The sequence below is a fragment of the Beta vulgaris genome, chromosome 7, assembly GCF_026745355.1.
Source record: "Beta vulgaris subsp. vulgaris cultivar EL10 chromosome 7, EL10.2, whole genome shotgun sequence".
Lineage (NCBI taxonomy): Eukaryota > Viridiplantae > Streptophyta > Magnoliopsida > Caryophyllales > Amaranthaceae > Beta > Beta vulgaris.
Genome location: NC_079208.1, coordinates 15399339 through 15420061, shown reverse-complemented (window position 1 = coordinate 15420061; position 20723 = coordinate 15399339). Strand labels below are relative to the sequence as shown.

The window sequence follows — 20723 nt, the reverse complement described above, 5'->3', positions numbered from 1 at the left end:
ATTCCTAGGACCATACCGCCCTTAGGATAATCAAACACAAATTCCTAGGACCATGCCGCCCTTAGGATCATCAAACCCAAATTCCTAGGACCATATCGTCCATATGATCAATCAAACTCAACAAAGTACAAAGTATACACGACAAGGTATACACAAAATCCATCTAATCCAACATTCAAAGGTATACACAGCAAGGTATACAAGCAAATCGAATCCAACTAACCAACAAGGTTCAAATGTGAGTATATGCGACAAGGTATAGGTCCTCAACATACTCTAACTAAACAACCATAGGCTAGCCAACAACATAGGGCACATACCCTTAATATAATAACTCAAACCAACCCAAACTTACTCAAACATGCTTAACATACATGTCTAAGACCATCCATCAACAAATAACCATGCTGTAAACCAATTTGGAATTTAATCAAAACACCTAACTGAGGAAAAACAGACCCTCGTCGCGAGGTGCGACGATTGTCGCGAGTCGCGACCCTCTGGCCGTCGCAAGTTGCGAGCCGCTGTAGCTCGTGGCTTGCGGGCTGTACTCGCACGCCCTTGCCTCGTCCAAAATACTTAGGTCTGGTCTCAAACATCCAAATCAACCCAAATTCATACCAATCACAACACTAACCACCCTAACATGAGACTAAACATCATCAACAACGTCCAACTACTCAAAAATCCAATATTATCCCAAGTGACTCCAAATCAATACAACAACAAATCATCAAATTGACAAACTAATCAACGAGACTAACAAGATGATCAAAACAGCAGTCCAACATATGAAAAGTAATACTAACAACCATGATACTACTCTTAACTACAAACATACAATCCTCTAAGTTCCCCCTAGCATGATTCTAAGTTCTCTAACGCGATTCTAACAACCTAAGTTCACAATCTATTCTCTATCAAAGTAGAATATCGCCAGTTACCTTTTTCTTTGAGAGGAATGTAGTAGAACGCTTCGATCGTAGTCTAAATGCCTTGTGAATAATCACCACCTTCGTCTCCTACGAACACAATCACAACGAACTCAACACGTGCTTGAAAACCAGTGCAAAATAGCTTGAAAATGAGTAATAGGGACTGATTTTTGTGTGAGAAATGTGAAGGAGGAACAAGAGAAATTTTTCCTCTTCCTTTTTTTCTTGGAAATGACGAGTGAAATGGAAGGATGGAAGGGAGAAGTTTTCTGATTTTTATTTTCAACAAAAGGAGATGAAGAGAAGGTGATTAAAGGGGGTATTAAGAGAGGGTAAGTGAAGAGATGACTCTTGGTTAACTTAACGTTACAAGGGATTATGGTGGCTGTCAAAACTCTTCATAAACCAGGACAAAAATTAGAATTTCAGACCCTCTAAAACAAATAACACAATGTACGTAAATGCTAGTACAATGTATGTTTCAGGAACAAAGTAAATCGTTCAAAATAAAATATACATAAGTAAATATTTTTATAATAAAAAAAATTATAATTATCAACGTAATACAAGTACGTACTCACAAAACCATCACATTTTACAATTTGCACGAACACGAGCGCCACATTGCCCGTTTAACATAGTTGACGCAAGTACGAGCATTGTACGTTTACTAAACAATGCTACACATAAAACACATTATAAATACATTAATATATGTAAAAAAATATATATCCATATTTATCGGAAAATATATTAGTTAAATATAATTTAACACTCAATAGTAATAAGTAACGCCCGAAAATTTCAGAGAAATTTTAGGGTGTTTGTTGGTTATGAACAAATGGGCTGAGATTATATGTCCCATTTAATGTCTTATCTCGTGTCCCACTTCATTCTAATTTTGACACCTCATCAATGTAAGATAAACTACCTTATATGATTAATAAGAGTGGGTAAGGTGTCAAGATGAGAACCACTTGGAACACAAGATGAGACACCAAATGGAATAGAAGATCCCTACTGAAAACAGATGTGTATCTGCTATATACTTATTAATGGCTATCCAGAAAAATGAATAAATTTCCTTTGCATCAAAATCCTAATCATTACATTCCTCTGTAACCAGCTCGATTTAAAAAAAAATAGTTGGAAAAAAATTATCACAAATCAGGAAAACTAGGACCTCGGAGCAAGTTATAAACATGTATAATTAATACAACATCTAATTGTGGTACCTCTGAAACCTCATATCCGTTACTGCACCCATGATGATTTATATGAGATCCAAAAATATGAATTGACTAGCAAAACAGTATCTTTAAATCGACAACTAGGACATAGGGAGCAAGTAAATACATGTATGATAAATAGGACATCCAAAAATGTGCTATGCTTGTGACTCAACAACCATTACTGCACCCAAAATGGGCCAAGGAACATCCCGTCCAAAACCGAAATGAAATTTTGACATCCATGAAAAGCTAGTTGACAAGGACACTTCAAACCTGAAAATTGAAATTGATCGACCCAAAGCCAAACTAACCTGATAAAGATAACATAAAACCGAATGTAACCCAAGAAACTGGTTGGTTGGAGTTTGGACTTTGGAACGAATAACATTTCAAGAACCAGGAACTACATTAGTTCAAAACGGTTAAGGTGTCGTGTACGAACAGGTTTCCTAGCTACCAACTAACATAATGGGTTGAAAACTTCTTAATAAATTGAGTCCAGTTCATCTTCTTCTTCACACAACAATACTGATTAGCCCTTCAACACATTGCCATCCTTGTATAATTCTCTACTTGCAAAACATACAAAACCAAAACCCAAAAAACATAAAAACATGATAAGACAACTCTAAAATCATTTCAACCGTCCAGTCAAACCATTTCAATAGGCTAACCAAACAATCATGCAAAAACAGATAAAGCTGCAAGGCAAACATACCTCACTTGCTTTCCTAGAAGCAGTTGCAACGATCTTTTCCGAGTCTGAAGGAAGTATAATTGACCACAGATCCCTCGAGCTGAAGCAAAATTGAGTAAACTCAGAAAAGATGAGTAAACTCAACCGCATAAACAGTGATTAACCAAGTCGAAAGTTGAGTGAAAACTTGAATTGATTACCATGTTCTCCCGATCATTGTTTCCTCGTATTTTCTAGGTCCCTTTATAGCCAAAATTTGCATATTCTCACAACATGAAGCATCTGAATATACAATTGTTCAAAAGATAGTTGGCCAACAATCGATTCAGATGGTGGTCATGGGGACCTTGCATTCCATGACGGTACCAGATCATATACATTGTAAATTGTAATCACCGAATTCTGGTCGATATCAAGCACATGTAAAGCCATACATGTATGACCTACAACATTCAAGTGAAAACCCAAAAACACAAGCATATGGATAACCAAATATAGCTAAGTTACAGTTCTACATAAGAAACCACTATTATTCTGATACAACAGCCCTAGAAAAGTAGTCAAAATAGCACTCTTCTTTGCAGCAAGGACCTCTGCAACTAATTACTAACGTAATAATAATTTCTTAAACTGTCTTAGATGAGTGACCGAATGACAAAAGATCAAATACCATCATAATTTACATTAGCTTGAGCAGAATCCTCGTAGAATGCATTTGTCAAAGCTGAAACATAGATTTCCATCTTTCTCATCCTTCCACAGAAAGCAGACACATCCAATTTTAGCAAAAAAAAAATCAAAGAAATTAAATGAAAAGAAAAATGTGATTTGCGATCAGCATCTCCATTTGATTTTTTTACAGAAAAGGAACATTTCACCTTGAAATTGAATGATTCATTGTCTGTAACAACCCTGAATTTCCAATACTTCTAAAATCAACTTAATAAAAATAAATTCGGAAATCCAAAGATGCTACGCCGCGATAATTATTAATAATAACCGCAAGGCTAATGGTTCTAACTAAAAAAAATAAACAATAAGTTTTAACTAATTATTACAGACCAACTAAATAGAATGTAAATTAATTATTACAAATCAGAACATAAATCTTATAAATGAATAACAGCGGAAGTCTTTTTAAAAGTCCTATTAAATCAAAAGGATCCAACGCACTCTTTAACCCAACTGGAGCTAACTATCTTCAAGTCCCTGCACATTAAACACTGTAATATCAGCCAAAGGCTGAGCAAGATTTAATACTGTAATAAAACAAAACCATTCAATGTGCAGGTAAGATATATAGGAATATCTTACAAATTCAATTAAAAGTCGTACAGATTATATATATAATTAACTTTCTAATAACCTCAAATACGATCTTTCTTTCTTTCTGAACTATTCTGTAAAACTTTCAAATATCACCTTTCGTAATCTGTGAGTAGGAAGTAATAAAAATCCAATGAGCTAGCTAGGCTCACTAGACAAGGTAAACACCAAAGTCCTAAGTATGCATACCCCTTACTTGATAACGTACCAAGAAGGAAGACAAATGGCAAGAGTATTGATCAACATACTCCCAACTACTAAAATATATTGTTGAGACACTGTTAACTCAACATACTTCCAAACTCGGAGAACACCGCTTACCGACAACTCCACAATAAAACTCTATAAACCCTCGTAAGAGTGAGGAACTTCCTCCTTTCAAAATCTCAAACTTTAATCAAACTAGAAACCCTCGTAAGGGCGAGGAACTTCCTTTGCTCAAAATCTAAAACTTTCATATCAAACTTGTTACATAGGAGAACTTCTTCTTTTCAATATAAATTCCAATAAACTCTTTCAATTCAAATATGAGCATAAATAAACGATTTAAACCTCAATACCAAACTTTTGTAAAAAAAATGATTTTCCTTTCATAATAAAAATTCCACAACAATATCAAACAAATACAAACCTTAACTGTACAGGTTTAGTAAGAAATCTTACCTTATCAGCAATCAAAGTTAGCAAATCTCAATATCAAGTCAAAAAGGTTCCTCTACGAACCCGCAATCTACAATATAATAATAACATAGTATAAACCACTTACGACATAGCTAAAGTTGACTCGCAAAATCATTCATATCATTATATAAACACTATATTTTATAAGGATTACTATACATCTAATTATCAGAATAATATGGAGTGTATAGCCGTATAGTGTAGTAAAGTAGCGACGACACTTCTATGTTCTAAAGAAAATATCAGACACCTACTATGTCTATCTACATATATGTACTCCATAAATGGTAGAAATATCAATTGTCATAATGTTATTTACATCACAGCACCACCATTGCAAATTCCATAGATACAAAACTTTGTGCACAAGACTACACTTGGCATTGACAATAAACAAAGAGCATAGTTATTATTATATTGTAGATTGAAGATGAATTTCAAATTAATTGAACGAAGAGTAACGATGATCAAAATTCGTGATTCAATTCTTCAGTGAATACTTTATGTATTAGGAATACACAAGGACTTGAAAATTAATAATTACCTGTAAATTGTCGGTAACAATGGTGAGTATGGTTGTCGATTTGTCCCAAAATGATTTGCTGGGTAGAATGAAGTTTCAAATTGAGAGCAAGAGGGACGAAACGTCGTAGGAGATGATGATCGGAGATGGAAACTGGAGGTGGAATTAGGAGGTGATGCGAGTGAGGCGTTGGAGGTGGTGCGAGAGAGGTGTTACAATTCAGTTTCAGCAATAACAAATTGAAGAAAAAGGGTTTACGGTTTTTTTTGTTTTAAGGGTTTAAAGTGTTTCTAATTTCTAGTCAAATAAACCGTTTTTTTATATAATTATTTTGACAGTTTTTTTTACTATTAATAATAAAGCACCACATTCTTGTAAAAAAATTAATAATAAAACACCACACACTAATTTTATAGCAAAGATAACACACATTAAGATAATTGTTAAGTTATATATTATCAATACATGCAAGCTAAGATAATAGTTCTTCTATTAAAACGTTAAATTTAGATTTTACATAACAGTTGCTAAAATAAGAGTTAATTTAGGGGTGTTATCTTTGCTCTTTTTTGTAGTACTGATGGGTAGTTAAGTACAACAAATAAATAAGAAATTATAAAAACATCTTATGTTTCTTTTAACTATAAAAAAAAAGAACCATGATTAAATTCTATAAAATATTAAATGTTGTATTTAGCATTTTTTATGTTGTATCTAGCATATCCAAAACACAATTATATTTTTTAAAAATAGTGGTTGAACCATTGTTAAAACGTGGCTCCAGCCTCCATCACTATGGGTAGAGTAATAAATGAAAAGTAAATTGATAATAATGATTTTTTTTAAAAAAAATCTTAATTATAACTCATTTGAAAATTAATGGAATGTTCGTACAACCCTCCATTGTCAGGCATATAGAGGTGATGATGAGTCTGGCATGTTCGCGAATAGCTCGGAATTGACTCGGTCAAAGCTTAGTCAAAGCTCGGTTCGTGGTGGCTCGGCTCAGATTTATACTCGGGTCGAGACTTTAACGAGCCGAGCTAAGTTACGCAAAGCTCGACTTGGAAGCTCGTGAACACGCTCGGTTATACTTTTATATAGATTAAAACATAGTTATAAGTATACATAAATATATTAACCTAGATTTCAAACAATAATAAGTTAATAGTTTCATTGTCTAAAAGAAAACCTATAAATCTTAAATGTTAGAAAATAAAAAACTAAAGAAAACATGTAAAAAGTAGGGGTAATAAAGAGTCGAGCTTGTTCGAGCTCGACTCATTTGACTTTGGTCCATGCTCGTTAAGCTTCAAGCTCACTCGAGCTCGAGTAAACTTAAACGAGCACAAGCCGAGCAGACCACAGTTCGGGGTCAGTTTGAAAGATAAGCAGCCCTACCCGGCAAGCCTGTCACCTCTAGGTACCTTGTCACTAGCACAACCAGTTTATAGATGTAGTGACTAGTTTAATCTATTTAGTAACCAATTTAATCTATTTAGTAACCAATTTAATCTATTTAGTGACCAGTTTTATTCATTTAGTAATCACATTCTTTAATCCATTTGGTGACTAGTTTAATTAATCCATTCAATGACTAGTTTAATCCATTCGACAAGCCTGTCAGGTTATTGTTATAAATTGTTTTGGTGTAGTTCATGATTCAAAGGGAAACAAAGGAAGGACATGAGATGAGATGACTAGGATGGTGCGAGATGCCCAAGAATAGTGTTTGAGTTCAGTGAGATGTAATGAACTTGTTAAGAGAATGTAGGCTTGAGTTTGTCTCATTCTATGTTAAAATTAGACCGCCTATTATAATAAACACAATCAAGAATTTAAGATCAAGGATCATATTACTGATAGTTGATAACTCAAGACGTATCATTTAGAACATATTAACCTTACTTTGTATTATTTTTATTAATATTATGATTATTGCTACTATTATTATTGTTGCTATTGTTACTACCACTAGTACTATTAATTCAACAACCCTTCTTGAGTATAGCTGGTCACAACTATAAACGTGTGTGTATATATCAGAATGTTGTCTCATTTTCAAAAGGTCATATCTCACTTGTTTTTCATCGAAATCAAGCTTTTGACCAGGCATTATTGGAAAGATATCAAGCCAAATTTTGATCTCCAGCTTGAATCTTTCAAATATATTGAGTGTGTTGCACAAACTCTTATGAACAAATAGAGTTATTTGTATGAATATGTGGTTACTTTTTACAATAAAAGGGTGTTACTCTTATAAAAAAAATGTGGTTACTTTTATAACAAAAGGGAATACTAATCAGTTTACTCTTTTGAAAGAATGAGGTTATTCGTATGGAAAAATAGGATTACCTTTGTGAACAATTAGGATTACTCGTATGATAAATTAGGTTAGCCTAACGAGGTTACTCTTATTAAAGAATGAGGTTACTTGTATTAAATGGGATTACTTTTGTGAATAAATGGAGTTACTTGTTTGATAAATGGGGTTACCAATCAGTTTATTCTTGTGAATGAGAAACTAATGAGTTTACACTTATGAATGAGATTACTCGTTTGAATAAATATGGTTACTTTTGTGAACAATTGGAGTTGCTCGAATGATTAAATGAGGTTACTCGTGTAACTAAATGAGGTTACTAGTATGAATAGATGGGGTTACTCATAAGATCAAAAGAGATTAGTCATAAGATTAAATGATGTTACTCATAGACTAAATAACATTACTTATATGATAAAATGAAAAACTAATTGATATGTCACATTTATATATAGTTTTTAGATGCATTTTGATTGCATTTAGAACTCCCTTTATAGCATTTAGGTGCATAATGGAATGAATTACGTAAGTTGTGCTCTACTACTCCCCGTTTGCGTGTTTTGATCATTTTCAGGTTACTTTGATGCAAATTGATTATGATTACCTAAGATCAAGCCAATTAATCATTGAATATGAAGATATCTTGCACAAGGTTTACAATGCATCCTTTCAGGACAATTTCGAGTTAAAATGAAGCAAAGAGTTAGTGAAAGAAGTGTCAAAACTGACACCTGTTCACTATTTTGACCATAACTTTGGATATAAAATTGCTAATCAATAAATTCCAGTTGCGTTGGAACCTAGACTTCAAGGGCTTTCCAATGATAGGTTACACGCCAAAATCCCACTTCTGGTTTGAGAGATACAACCTTCGCAAGTTGACGCAAAAATCGCAGTTTTCCCGCCCGGTCGACCGGGCAGGTTCACACAATGAAATTTTCACAGGATGCAAGGCATGTTAGCCTCCCACCCGGTCGACCGGGCAGGTTCACACAACGAAATTTTCACATGATGCAAGGCATATTAGCCCGGTCAACCGGGCGAGAAAAGAGCCAAAATCGCTTGCGCGCCCGACCGGGCGGATTTGCTTTTCTGTCGTAACTTGTCAATCACCGTCGCCCGACCGGGCGAATTTCGCCCAGTCGACTGGGCGATTTCTCGAGACGGGTTTTTTTGGGTTTTTTTTCAGCCGGTTTTGTAAAAAGTATAAATAGATTTTTAGTATTTTCTATTAGACTATCTTATTTTCTACGTTTTTAGGGCTAATTAAACACTTAGTTTCTCTCTCTAGTTTTGTTTGAACTTTTACATTACAAGATTATAGAGATCGTTGATTTCCTTTTCATTGTTCTTCAATCATTCGGTATTATTCTTTACTTTCCTTAATTTAATGAATTCTTTTAGTGTGATTATCTTTATTGAGTTTATTACTATCATGAGTGAGTAGTCTATTTCTAGGGCTTAGAGAGGGAAGCCATGTTTATACCTTTTTTATTGTGGTTTGATGTTCTTCAATAATTGGATTGAATTAGAATGATTCATGTTGATTTGTTATACTTGTTTAATTCATGTAATTGCGCAATATCATGAGTTATGTTTAGCTAATAAGAATTAGAATCGAAAGATCGTATTCATTAGAGGCTTGTTACAATAGGTAGATTTGATTATGTTGAGCGACCGTAATAGCATATGTTAATCTAAGAGTATAATGCCTGCTGACCAAGGATTAACGAAATACTTTATTTATTCAAACCTCAATCCAAGTGTTGTTGAACTATATTATATTGATTAAACTGGTATAAGCATGGTGGACAGATCGATTGCCCTAGGCTTTTAATTATTTGATAAATTCTCATTTTTCTGCGTTCTAGTTTAGTTATTAATTATTCAATAATTTCCTCTCTTGAAGTAGTTAGATAATTGAGCACAAATCTGTAGAACTTCTCTCCCTGTGGATCGACTCGTATTTGCCAATTTCTGCTAAACAGACACCGTGCACTTGCGGTATATTTTAAAACTCATCAAGTTTTTGGCGCCGTTGCCGGGGAGACGGCTAGTTTCTATAGTTTTCAAATTAATTATTTGACTTTTCATGCTGTCTCATTGGAACTTCAAGTTCCAATTGAGGCCATCTCACTGCACATTTTTCTTCGTTTCTTTTATGCCCAGGTCTAAAAGAACAGGTTCTCCAGTTCCGACTGATCTTGATCTTGAGAAAACCATCCGGCAGCTCAAGAGACACAAAAGAAGAAAAAACAGTCTGCTAATCAGGGAAAACCCACGGAAGAACCAACAGAACCAATTATGCCTCCTAAGTCATTGAAGTCTTATGGGGTACCTTCTCCTGGCAATGTTTCCACAAGCCCTACTATGCCTGATATACAAGCAGTCAACTTCGAAATCAAGCCTGCACTCATTAATATGATCCAGTAGAATCAGTTTGGTGGGCATCCATCTGAAGACCCTGCTAATCATTTACAACAGTTTCAACAACTATGTCATACCGTTAAGCACCAAGGGGTCACTCCTGATCAGTTGAAGGTCATGGTCTTCGAATTTTCGCACAGAAGTGGCTGAACGATGTCAATGAAACTGAGTGGAGTGCTATATCTGAAGCATTCCTGAAAGAGTACTACCCTCCCACCAAGACTGCAGAAATAAGACATAAGCTTGCCACCTTCCAACAAGAACCCGATGAAACACTAAAGGAAGCATGGAATAGGTTCAAGGATCTGCAGAGAGAATGCACACACCACAATCTGGATAAGTGGTTCATCACCCAAGCATTCTACAATGGTCTACAACCTCATATCAAGAACACAATTGATTCATATGCAAGGGGTGTCTTCCTAGATACGGGGGTAGATGAAGGGTATAATTTTCTGGCCAACTTAGCGGCGAATGATCACAGTTCCTCTAGGACTATTACAAAGAAAAAGTTAGATGTTGATGCATATGCCTTGTTGTCATCACAAGTAGCCCAGTTGAGCATGAAGATGGACTCACTGAAATCTTTGCAGTCTAGTACTCCTCCTATGAGTATTAATGCGATGTCTTCCATGGCTCCTATTACTTCTTCCTTTTGTGAAGTGTGTGGTGTTCAAGGCCACTTTGGTCATGATTGTTGCTACAATCAACCTGATCCGAATCAAATGGCGCATGCAATATTTTTAGCAGAAACCTCCACAAAACCCATACTCTAACACATACAACCCAGGTTGGAGGGATCATCCTAATTTTTCCTACAAGAACAACAATGTTCAGAATCCTCAACCTCCACAACAGTCTTTCTACCAACCACCACATGTTGCTAGACAACAATATTATCAAGGGGCACCTCAGAACCCCTCTCCTGGTTTCATTAGGCCTTCACATCAAGGCTGTCAGTAGCAAGCTTCTCAGAATGTCAACTCTCAAGAACTCACTATATCTGATCTAATGAAAATGAGGGTTTCTATGCAGAAAAATCATGAGGAGAGCATCAAGGAGTTGAAGAACACTACCAAACACTTGGAGACTCAACTTGCTCAGGTGGCCGAAAATAATGCACTGAGGCAACCAGGTCATCTGCCGGGGTAACCCATCCCCAAGGAGACTGTCAATGCCGTTACACTTCGTAGCGGCACTGGTTATGATGCTCCTCCCATGCCCATTGATGATGCTGCTCCTAGCAAGGAGAAAGAGGTGGTAGAGGAAGAAGTGGAGAAGTGATCGATGTCTGAGGTCGAACTAGCTAAGAAAGATCAGACAAGAAAGCAAAAGGAAAAGGTTTCTGAAACGCCTATTTCACCAAGGCTACCTTTTCCCCATAGGATGAAGACGTCGAAGGTCGATCAACAACTTGGTAAGTTCTTGACTATGGTCGAGAATCTTGAGGTAACAATTCCTTTTACTGAACTTATTTCTCAAGTGCATGTTTGTGCTAAGTTTTTGAAAGACATGATTACTAAAAAGAAAGACTTTGGTGGGGTAGATCGAGTCGCTCTAACTGAAGAGTGTAGTGCTGTTTTACAAAATAGAACCCCACCTAAGTTGAAGGATCCTGGTAGTTTTTCCACCCTTGCATGTAGGTGCATTATTTATAGATAAGGCTTGTGTGATTTAGGTGCTTCTGTGTCTGTCATGCCTTTTCTGTTTATAAGAAACTGAATATGGGAGCACTTAAGTGCACTCAAATTACTTTGCAAATGGCCGATCGTTCTATAAAATACCTCTAGGTGTTTTAGAAGACGTCCCTGTTAGGGTGGGAAAGTTTTATATTCCTGTTGATTTTGTGTGCTTGATATGGAGGAGGATGCCCAAATTCCTATTATTCTTGGTAGGCCGTTTTTGTGTACATGCTGGTGCTATAGATGTCAAGTCTGGGTCTTTAACTTTGAGTGTTGGTATGATAATGTCACTTTTAAACTAACCAATGCTGTTAAGTCTCCTATGCTTGAGCAAACTTGCTGCAGGAGGAAAATGTTTGATGAGGGGGGCACTCATTGCCAAGCCCCTCCGATTTGAGATTGAGGAGGTAATATGGTCGTGCGGGACCTTTATAAACCAGCGCTGTGCGGGAGGCAACCCGTAGTTTTTTTTTTTTCTTATTTCTTTTATTTTTATTTTTTTTCATTTTTTCCCTTTTAGAGAGTGAGAGAGCGGGAGAGTCCTAACATTAATTTTTCTTCTGAGCATCGTCCTATAGTTCATCTTGCGGCACTGAGGACATTGCCATGTTCAGCTTGGGGGAGGATTTTTGTATGTATTTTTTCTCTCTTTTACTACCTTTTAGTGTAGATTTTTTGCTTTCTTAGGCCAGATTTATTTGCTTTCAAGACAAAAAAAAAAAAAACAAAATTGCTGAAAAAATACCAAAAATACGATTTGACTGGATTGGTGTGATTGCTTCCCTGTGCCCCATGATGTTCTTTGAAAGTATATTTGGGCTCTTTATCTGGATAGTTGGGCACTTGAGATTGTGATGCTGGAATGTGAACTCTAAATGCCTTGACCTCAATGAGTTTTGATGATAAAGCGCTTATCTTGACTGCATACTTGAATTGGTTAGACTGTGAGGATTCATTCTTGCCAATGGATTATTTCTATATCCATTCTGTTTTCTTGTGTGTTAGTTCCTCATTAGCTGACTGATCTTGACTTTGACATACGTACTATTGATATCTGATGACTTGTGGCAATTGTTGTGATAGAGGCGTTCTTTTGTCTGTTTTGAGCCTTAAAGTGATTTTTGTGATATACTTTCTTCCTTAGCCCCGCTGAGCCTAATGACTATTTCATGTTACTAAACCTCATTACATGCCCATGGCCCTTGTTTTGATATTAATCCCAAGCCTAGCTTGGGGGAGCATATGTTTGAGTTAGTATCTGAGATAGTTTTTATGAGTTACTTTGGATGGAGATGATTGTATTAAGGTACAAAAGTTGAGAAAAAGAAAAGAATGAGCAAAATGAAATACATGTGATTATGGATTGGAAAAAATGCAAAAGAAAGAAAAAGAAAGATTGAAAAAGAGAACAAAAAGTCAAAAATTCTTTCTTTTACAAGTGCTTGCAAAGAAAAAAATTCATCACACTGCTTCAAGGATGAGTTTATTGAAAATTTGTGATTTATAGAATTGGGACATGTTATTTGCTATATTCAGGTTGATACTTCTAGTAACTTGTGCTCCCCTATTCTTGGTTTTTCCACCACATTTCCCATACATAATCCATACCCATACCTAAGCCCATTACAACCCTGAAAAAGTCCTCTTGAGCTTGCTTACATTGTCTTATTGGATTGATGTGGTCAGTTTGTCAAGGTTAAAGAGTATGTTCGCTACTTGAGTCGACATGATTAGGTTGAGTGGCATTATACCTTTCTAAACACATGAGAGTGTGAGTGGGAAGGGTTATTATGGTTGGGATGGTGAGTGATCGGGCACATCTTTTGCCTGCCACAAAAATGTTGAGAGAGATGACACCCTAGTGAGTGCCTTTTCGAGATTTGCATGTCATATATGGCAGCCGCATTTGACTGCTTATTTGGGCAATTGGTAAATAGAGTAATCTAAACAGTTGAACTTGAATTGTGCTTGCTTGAATGATTTATGAGCTTGATAAAAGGTTTTGATCTCTGTTGTTGTCATATATAAAGGGGTGAAGCAATCATATTCATGTTCATGTCTTGTTTGCTTGAGGACAAGCAAAGGTTTAACTTGGGGGAGTTTGATATGTCACATTATATATAGTTTTTAGATGCATTTTGATTGCATTTAGAACTCCTTTTTGGAGCATTTAGGTGCATAATGGAATGAATTACGTAAGTTGTGCTCTACTACTCCCCGTTTGCGTGTTTTGATCATTTTCAGGTTACTTTGATGCAGATTGATTATGATTACCTAATATCAAGCCTATTAATCATTGAAGATGAAGATATCTTCCAAAAGGATCACAATGCATCCTTTCGGGACAATTTCGAGTTAAAATGAAGCAAAGAGTTAGTGAAAGAAGTGTCAAAACTGACACCTGTTCACTATGTTGACCATAACTTTTGATAGAAAATTGATAATCAATAAATTCCAGTTGGGTTAGAAACAAGACTTCAAGGGCTTTCCAATGATAGGTCACATACCCAAATCCGACTTCTGGTTTGAGAGATACAGCCTTTGCAAGTTGACGCAAAAATCACAGTTTTCCTGCCTGGGCGACCGGGCGAAATGAAATTTTCACAAGATGCAAGGCATGTTAGCCTGGTCAACCGGGCGAGAAAAGAGCCAAAATCACTTGCGCACCCGACCGGGCGGATTTGCTTTTCTGGCGTAACTTGTCAATCACCGTCGCCCGACCGGGCGGATTTTTGCCCGGTCGACTGGGTGGCTTATCGAGACGGGGTTTTTCGGGTTTTTTCAGCCGATTTTGTAAAAAGTATAAATAGATTTTTAGTATTTTCGATTAGACTATCTTATTTTCTACGTTTTTAGGGCTAATTAAACACTTAGTTTCTCTCTCTAGTTTTATTTGAACTTTTACATACAAAGATTAATAGGATCGTTGATTTTCTTTTCATTGTTCTTCAATCATTCGGTATTATTCTTTACTTTCCTTAATTTGATGAATTCTTTTAGTTTGATTATCTTTATTGAGTTTATTACTATCATGAGTGAGTAGTCTATTTCTAGGGCTTAGAGAGGGAAGCCATGTTTATACCTTTTTTATTGTGGTTTGATGTTCTTCAATAATTAGATTGAATTAGAATAATTCCTGTTGATTTGTTATACTTGAATTCATATAATTGCGCAATATCATGAGTTATGTTTAGCTAATAAGAATTAGAATCGAAAGATCGTATTCATTAGAGGCTTGTTACAATAGGTAGATTTGATTATGTTGAGCGACCGTACTGGCATATGTTAATCTAAGGACCTGTTCTCCCCAGCTTATTTTCAGTTCAGTTCAGTTCAGTTTAATTCAGTTCAGTTCAGTTCAATTCAGTTTAGTTCGGTTCAGATCAGTTCAGTTCAGTTCAAACCAGTTCAGTTAAGTTCAGCTCTTGACAATACTTTTACTCTCACATATCACTATTCATTTCAGTTCATTTCAGTTCAGTTCAGTTCAATTCAATTTAGTTCAGATCAATTCAATTCAGATCAGTTCAGTTCAGTTAGTTCAGGTCAGTTCAATTATTCAGATTAGTTCAGTTCAGTTCAGTTCAGCTGTTTTATGCCGAAGAGAACAGGCCCTAAGAGTTGTCAATGCCTAACCAAGGATTAACGAAATACTTTATTTATTCAAACCTCAATCAGAGTGTTGTTGAACTATATTATATTAATTAAACTGGTATAAGCATGGTGGACCGATCGATTGCCCTAGGCTTTTAATTATTTGATAAATTCCCATTTTTATGCGTTCTAGTTTACTTATTAATTATTCAATCATTTCCTCTCTTGAAGTAGTTAGATAATTGAGTACAAATCTGTAGAACTTCTCTCCATGTGGATCGACTCGTATTTGCCAGTTTCTGCTAAACAGACACCGTGCACTTGCGGTATATTTTAAAACTCATCACTAATCACTTTACTCTTGTGAATGAAAAGGGTTAGTCGTTTGAACAAATGCAATTACTTTTGTAAACAATTGGTTGCGTACTCGTATAATAATATGAGGTTACTCGCATAAATAAATGAGATTACTATTGTATGAATAAATGGGTTGCACATAAGATTAAACGAAGTTACTCATAAGATTAAACGAGGTTACTTATAGACTAAACGCCATTACTTGTATAACTAAACTAGAAAACGAGAAACTAATCATTTTACTCTTACGAATGAAAGGTTTACTTGTTTGAATAAATGCGGTTACTTTTTTGAATAACTAGGGGGTTACTCGTATGATTAAATGAGTATACTCGTATACATAAATTAGGGTACTAGTATGAATAAATGGGGTTAATCATAAGATTAAACGAGGTTACTCATAATATTAAATGACATTACTTGTATAACTAAAGGAGGTTGCTCGTATGATTTAAACGAGGTTACTCATATAATATTTTTAAGGTTAGGATTTCTATAATTCGATGAAAACAACTCGAAATCCTATAAAATTTTGACAAGATCGAACTAGATCGAAATGTTATAAGAATTCGGTTAATTTACAAAAAAATTCAATTCAGTACATCGCAGTTATCATTTGATTCCAACTGGTCAAGTTTCCAACAATTACATATTAACTTCAAACGCCCGCTTCAAAATTGTATCAAATCAACTAGAAACTTTAAGAAATTTTAACAAGTTAAACTAAACAGGGAATAGTATAGTTTAAGCTCAAGCTACTCTGAAAAAAATCAAATTATGCTAGGAGAATTAAGGTTTCAAAGTTCACCTTAATTCTGTGTGAATTTGGGCAGCAAATAAACAGTGTTTCCCTTAGATCTTGCGCAAAGCTGTCGAGTATTCAGGCAAAAAATAAAATGGAAAACCATGAGAAAGAGAAGAAAGATAAGAAAATCATGAGAAATAGAGAGGAAGAAGACGATGTGCTTTATGTACGACCAGCTGCACCTATAAATATAAAGTTAATTTTGTGTGGACCTGGTCCATGACATCCACGTGACATATTGACCCTTTTTTTCCATATGCACATTTTACAATCTATCATTACACTAATAATCTACCATTATCTAACATAGTGACATTTTTTTTATACAATTACCTTTTCTTACATTAGTTTATTATAACGAAAATTATACTTTATAATATAGTAATTAGAGTGCGTTTTTGTGCAACACGCCACACGGAACCCAAACCGTGCGGCCACATTACTGTAGCTCTTCCTCCTTCCCCGCCCAATTCCTCTTCCCCTCACATTTTTCATTTTCTCTCTCCTCCCGCCCCAATTCCTCTTCGCGAAAACACCAACGACAACCACCACCACCACCAGCAACGATCTCCTTGAGTCCTTCCTCGATTCTCTCTCCTACTCCCACTGTCGCAATTGCCAGCTTCTTTTGCGAGTTCCGGCCACGATATTTCCATTCGAAATCGTTTAGTTAAACAAGCTGCTTGGGCTTACCTTCAACCAACTGTTTCTTCTTCTCCTTCTTCCTCTTCTACCGGATATTGGTTTTCCTGCGACTTTTTCCGGCCGATTATCGTTGTTTTCCGACGTCTTATATCGGAAACTGCTACACGTGTCTATTACAAGTCGATCGACACTTTGTGGTTCATCCTCTGCAGATAACGATGGTTTCTATTATGTTCTTTTTTTTTGAATGGGTTTAATTTGCAGCAATTTGATGGAGTTAAGAGGAGTGATGGTGGTTGGTCGTTTGAGTCGGTGGTTGTGGTGGTGGTGTGGTGGTGATGGGGAGGAGGAGGACGTGGAGGTTCCATGGTTTGATCAAAGAGAGGGGAGGGAGATTGAGAAATGGTTTGGTGTTTGTATAAAGTAACCCTTATAATGCAAAAAGTAACCCATACATTCACTAAAAAGTAACCCTTCAACATTACAAAAAAGCGACCCTTAGTATTTAAAAAAGTAACCCATAGTTTCAGTAAAAGTAACCCTTATTTGCCGTAGAAGTAACCCCTTAGAGCATCTACAATGGCTGAGTTTTAATTGGTTTAGCAAATAGTAAAACTAGTTTTAATTGGTTTTACCATTGGAGAACTTGGTCCTTGGAGCTGGTTGGTCTAGAATCCCAGACCAACAGCACCTCGGATGGTGTGCTTGGGGTAAGGGAGAAGTCGACAAGTGGCAAAAAAGCTGGCCCAATTTTTCGTTCTTTTAAAAACAAACGCTGAGTTGGAAAAAAAAGGTAAGGGAGAAGATGTTGCCATTTAGGAATTTCATAAAGCAAAAGCTTGAGATGATGCCACGCGGATTTTTGTCACGCGGATTGAGGCCCAGCAGCTGGTTTGCTGTCAATGGGTTTGACGCGCGTCAGACCCCACTGAGCAGTAAATAAGCTGCTGCCACGCGGAAATTTCTGGGCAGATTTATTTCTTAGCTTCCTCCCTCTTTTCAACGGTAATAATTAACGTTACAAAATTTTGTAACGTTAATAAAAAAAATCAGGTTAAAATAATAAAAAATTACAATAACGGCTATAAAATATTTTTATCTATAAATTGAGCCCAAATTGCACTATATTTTACGACACCTCTTTCTAATATATATTTTTTTCTAATTACTCTCTCCTACCTACTCCTCTTCTAGAAAATATTTTTATCTATAAACTAAGGGCCTGTTCTCCCCAGCTTATTTTCAGTTCAGTTCAGTTTAGTTCAGTTCAGTTCAGCTCTAATAAGTTCAGTTCAGTTCAGCTCCAATCAGTTCAGTTCAGTTCAGTTCAGTTCAATTCAGTTCAGTTCAGCTCCATTCTTTTATAACCATTTTGTTAAATACTATTATTATGTTGGTATAATTTTCTTTACTAATTACTCTTATTATTATTATTATTATTATTATTATTATTATTATTATTATTATTATTATTATTATTATTATTATGATGATTATTATTATTATTTAAATATATATCATTACTATTAAGTATTATTATTATTATTATTATTATTATTATTATTATTATTATTATTATTATTATTATTGTTGTTTCTATATATTATTTTGTTTATTATAGCTTTACTCGTTATTATTATTATTATTATTAGGAAGAACATGGTTTAGGTCAAAGCACAAATAAACCCAATTTTTTTAGCCCATAAACCAATCAAATCGCGTCAAAACGGTTTATGATGTAATTTTCGTGGTCCAACCCAATCATTATTTTTATTACTAAATATTTTTATATTATTAAATCTAATCATTAAAATAGTAATATTAATTTACTTCTTAAATATTATTGTTATTATATATCATCATCAAGTATTAATATATTAATACAAATAATATAAAATAATTATTATTAATTATCATTATTATCAATTTATGATTATAAATATTATTTATTTATAACTATCATTTAAAAATATCTAAAATACTATTATTATTATTCATTATTATTACTTATCATTATAATTATTATTTAATATTCATATTATTATTGTTTAAAATATTATTTATATATTTATTACATTTAGTTTAATTCAATTTAATTTAATTCAATTCAATTCAATTCAGTTCAATTCAATTCAATTCAATTCAGTTCAGTTCAGTTCAGCTCCAATAAGTTCAGTTCAGTTCAGTTCAGCTCTAATAAGTTCAGTTCAATTCAGTTCAGCTGTTTTATGCCGAAGAGAACAGGCCCTAAGTCAATATTATGGATTCAAATAATCCTAATTACTCCCAAAATAATCCAAACCACCCACAAAATCCCCAAAATAATTTCCAAATCGATCCAAGTGTGCTACAAAACCCGGAATTTCAAAAAATGTTTATGTTTTTATCGTAATTAATTTAACATAAGCTAATTAGCTCGTAATTAATTTTACGTAATATAATTAGCTTTTATTAATTTAAATCATCTATTTTATATAAAAAATAAACATTGTATATGGTGGGGTTTGGTAAAAGTAGGAGAGAGAATATATGGTGGGGTTTGGTAAAAGTAGGAGAGAGAAATAGAAAAACCAAGTAAGACCAACCACACCATTGTGACAAAAAAAAAATGAGTTGGTGGGAGTTTTAGTGGGATATGATGTGTAAGTAGGAGGAAAGGAGAGAGAAAAAAAAAACTCAAAGACCAAGTAAGACCAACCCACCCCATTGTAGATGCTTTTATAATTACAAATGTAACCCATACTTTTCGTAAAAGTAACCCCTTATCATTACAAAAAGTAATCTCCTGTTTCATTAAAGTAACCACTTAGCATTCGAAAAAGTAACCCTTAGTTTCACTAAAAGTAACACCTAAAAATTAGAAGAAAAAAAATAGATTCAACAAAAGTAATTCCTGTTATGAAAAGTAACCTCTCTGAAAACGGATTCAAAAGTAACTCCTGTTACCAAAAGTAACCTCTCCAAAAATGAATTTTATGCTTGGACTTTTTTCAGGGGACAAGGGCTTGTTTATAAAGCCTAGCTTGGACCTTTTATTAGCTGGCCACACCATTTGTTCAAGGTGTGACATGCCTTATACAAAAGTTTGTGTAGTAATTATTTTTTTTCACAGTCACCTTTTGCAATCTATAGTTACTCATCTTTTATATTTATTATCTTTTAACATAGTGAATGTTTTTTCATAAAACACATGTAGTAACATTTGGTCTACACTAAATTTTGTGTGGACCAAATTCATATAAATGTTTTTACATAAATATAGTGTGGCTGACCATATATAAGAATTTGTGTTATTTCAACGATGTTATTGTTGTTGTTTATCTTACCATAATTTGTTTTTCTCTATACACCTTATTGAGATTTTTGACTCCTTATCTTTCTGTCTTCTTAGTTCTCTCTCTATCACTATCTTATATTTCTTTGTTAAAACTCTTTTTCCTTTTACTGTTCTAATTGCCAAGAGGACGATTTCTTATGATAATTTATGTTATCCAAC

At 34.7% G+C, this 20723-nt stretch overlaps 1 non-coding gene across 1 annotated transcript; it reads right to left on the bottom strand.

The window, feature by feature from the left end:
• Positions 1–10371: 10371 nt before the first annotated feature.
• LOC125492145 (small nucleolar RNA R71) lies at positions 10372–10478 on the bottom strand. Its single transcript, XR_007268590.1, has one exon. It is a non-coding gene; the product is annotated as a small nucleolar RNA R71 (small nucleolar RNA).
• Between the last annotated feature and the right edge of the window lie 10245 nt (positions 10479–20723).